This window comes from Ovis canadensis, chromosome X (assembly GCF_042477335.2).
Source record: "Ovis canadensis isolate MfBH-ARS-UI-01 breed Bighorn chromosome X, ARS-UI_OviCan_v2, whole genome shotgun sequence".
Classification (NCBI taxonomy): Eukaryota; Metazoa; Chordata; class Mammalia; order Artiodactyla; family Bovidae; genus Ovis; species Ovis canadensis.
Window position 1 is genome coordinate 120,097,762 of NC_091727.1, and position 3,929 is coordinate 120,101,690.

Sequence of the window (3,929 nt, forward strand, 5' to 3'; positions counted from 1 at the left end):
CTCCTCCTGCCCTCAATCTTTCCCAGAATCAGGGTCTTTTCAAATGAGTCAGCTCTTCGCATCAGGTCGCCAAAGTGTTGGAGTTTCAGCTTCAACATCAGTCCTTCCAATTAACGCTCAGGATAGATCTCCATTAGGATGGATTGGTTGGACCTCCTTGCAGTCCAAGGGACTCTCAAGAGTTTTCTCCAACACCATGGTTCAAAAGCATCAATTCTTCAGTACTCAGCTTTCTTTATAGTCCAACTCTCACATCCATACATGACTACTGGTAAAACCATAGCCTTGACTAGATGGACCTTTGTTGACAAAATAATGTGTCTGATTTTTAATATGCTGTCTAGGTTGATTATAACTTTCTTCCCAAGGAGTATGCGTCTTTTAGTTTCATGGCTGCAGTCACCATCTGCAGTTATTTTGGAGCCCCTCCAAAATAAAGTTAGAGAAGGCAATGGCAACCAGCTCCAGTACTCTTGCCTGGAAAATCCCATGGATGGAGGAGCCTGGTAGGCTGCAGTCCATGGGGTCGCTAAGAGTCGGACATGACTGAGCAACTTCACTTTTACTTTTCACTTTCATGCATTCGAGAAGGAAATGGCAACCCACTTCGGTGTTCTTGCCTGGAGAATCCCAGGGACTGGGGGAGCCTGGTGGGCTGCTGTCTCTGGGGTTGCACAGAGTCAGACATGACTGAAGCAACCTAGCAGCAGCAGCAACAGCAAAATAAAGTCTGCCACTGTTTCCACTGTTTCCCCATCTATTTGCCATGAAGTGATGGGACTGGATGAACTTCTGGAGGAACAGTAAAATTTGAGATTTTTTTACTTAGACTGGGCTTCCCAGGTGGCTCTAATGGCAAAGAACCCATCTGCCAATGCAGAAGATGTAAGAGATGCAAGTTCAATCCCTGGGTTGGGAAGATCCCCTGGAGAAGGGAATGGCAACCCACTCCAGTATTCTTTCCTGGAGAATCCCATGGACAGAGAGTCTGGCAGGTTACTGTCCATAGAGTAGACTACACCAAACATCTCTCCCCAGGTCAATGGCAACCTTGAAAAGAGCAGCCTCCCATTCACAGTCCCATAGTTGCTATGAAATCCAGCAACCATGTAACCATGAAGGGGGCTGACTTGATTTGGAGTCCCTTGAAAAGCCTCATCCATAGAGAATTGGCCATCTCACATCTCCTTGCCTGGGTTTCCCTGGTGGTTCAGATGGTAAAGAATTAGCCTGCAATGCAGGAGACCTGGGTTCAATCCTTGGGTCTGGAAGATCCCCTGAGAAAGGAATGGCCACCCACTCCAGTATTCTCACCTGGAGAATTCCATGGACAGAGGCTACAATCCATGGAGTGGCAAAGAGGTGGACAAAACTGAGTGACTAACACTTTCATACTTCTCACTTTACATCTCCTTGGAAAAGTCCCAATCACAGGGCCTTGTCAGTATTTGAGCTGACTCAGTGGTCACTTCTTGGGAAAAGCCTTATCACTGGGGTTTGGTGAAAACAACCATGGTCAATTATGTAACACTGCACCTGGGACAAGGAAAAGACTGACCAGAGCCCTCAAAAGGAATCTGAAGACACGTCCTAAAGACTTTTTAAAATCTTAGATGTATTCTTGGAAAGCTGAAAGGCTGCATACATGTGCAGGTTTGGACACCTGTCTTAGAAAGAGCTGAGAAGACCCTAAGCCCTCACCTCTGGCTGACCTTGAGGCCCCGCCAAGTAAATACTGTTTATTCAAAGCTTATTATAGCAACAGAGTCAGCTACCATCACTTGTGTTTTGATAGAAATTCAGACAGAGGAGTGGGAAAGTTTTAGAGTAGAAAAAAGGAAGGCTCCAGTAATGCCCTGATTGAAGGCTGTTGAAATGGAGCAGCTGGAGGCTGGGCATCATATGTGATTGCTTAGGAGTGCTTATTTCCAGTGTTCTTGCCTGGAGAATCCCAGGGATGGGGGAGCCTGGTGGGCTGCCCTCTGGGGTCGCAGAGTCAGACACTACTGAAGTGACTTAGCAGGAGTGCTTATTTGGCTTTTTCTGGTAGGTACTAACTTGAAAGTGGAGGCAAAAATTAGAGGAGCTATCAGTTATTAACCAAATCCTGGCTGTTTGGGCCCAATTATTACAGGAGCTATTATTTGGCTTCTTAAACTGGTAGCTAGAGATTGTGGCCTGACTTCCTACAGGTCTGACATTTAGATAGCATGCTGGCTTCTGGGCTGATTAGTGTGGATGATGGGTTGGATTTCTGGGCTGGTTGTTGCAACTGTGGATGAGAATTCTATTTCTAAACATTGTCTAGGTGTTGTCCATCTGTATAGTCAGGTTATCATATCTTAGTGAAAAGTCAACATTTTGTAAATGTTTAATATTTTGTAACTAAACATGTAATGCACTTAAAGATGGGGGAGAAGAATGAAATTAAGGAACAATTACTGGAATTACTGGAACAATTACAAATATAACTTGAGGTTATACTATGCAGCTTCACAGGTTGCTCAATGGTAAAGAATCTGCCTGCAATGCAGGAGACATGGTTTGATCCCTGGGTCAGGAAGATCCCCTGGAGGAGGAAATGGCAACCCACTCCGTATTCTTGCCTGGGAAATCTCATGGACAGAGAAACCTGAAGGGCTATAGTCCATGGAGTCGCAAAGAGTTGGACACAATTGAGCATGCACATACACACATATATGTACCATCTACTGAGCATGCACACTTATGCATGTAGAGAAAATAAGCAAATCCTTGAGCTTGAATGAGGTTTTAAAGACAGAGACAGATTGGTTAAAAGACAGTTTTGTAGCTAAGGTCAGAGATTCCTGAAAGGGGCTCCCTAGTCCTTTCAAATTGTAGAAAAAGACCAAAGCATTTTTTTGGATGTTGAATCTAAAAATCTCAGTTATTGACTGGAAGTATGTATCACACAGAAGACTAATTCCACAGAGAGAAGTATGTTGGTAGAAAGGAATTCAAATCAGAAAGTAGAATTAAAAGAGAGAGAGAGGATGGGGGTGGGGGGGACAAACAGAGACACAGAGAGAACAGCAAGAGAGTGAGAGAGATATGTCAAAGAAGACAAATAAGAATACCAGAACACACAAGAAAAATAAGACTTGGAGGGAACAAGCATAAGGAACTATGGTTGGAATTTATACAATTGTCTCCAACAAATTCCATCTTGAAAGTAGGCTCATTCACAAAATTCTTTGCTTTGGAAAAAAATGGATTCTAGAAGGTTTCTTTGGTATAGAAGGCACACAGGGTATTTTCCTCCTAAAATGAACTTGACTCTTATGGAAGGAGCAACTTGTACAGAAATTGACATTGCATGCAACTGCCTAGAAGGAACCCTGATTGTCAAGAGTACAGTGATTTGATTCTGCTGGGAGTTAGAGAGGCCATGTGTTTTTACATTGGAGGTAAGGCTTTCCTATGCTTGGTAGAAGAATGGGTGAAATAAAACAATCTATTCATAAGGGGGAATACAAATGCCAAAAAACATAAAGAATCATAGCAGAAAAGAACTCAGAGTTTCTTTCTTCTTTTTTTCCTTTCTTTTTTTTTTTATTTTGTTCCACTCCCAGGAGGAATCTCTTCTCAGACAACCCATCTGTAAAATGTAATTTAAATAAATGGATCTGTCCTAAAGTTACATGAATTCCAAAGAAAATAAACCATCTGAAATTCTTATTCCTCTAATTCAACATCTGTTGTTTTTCTTTTCACTTTTTCTCAAATACAGGAATAATTTCACTCCTGGGCTGAATGGAACATTTCATACCAAATTTTTATAGAAGGATGTTTTAATACTTGAGTGATTAGACTATAAAATGAGAAATTCTAAATTAACTTGGGATGATGCTAAAATGTATCACTTCATTTCACCCATCTTTTCTGGAAAGAAAGCTTTAATCACCTTG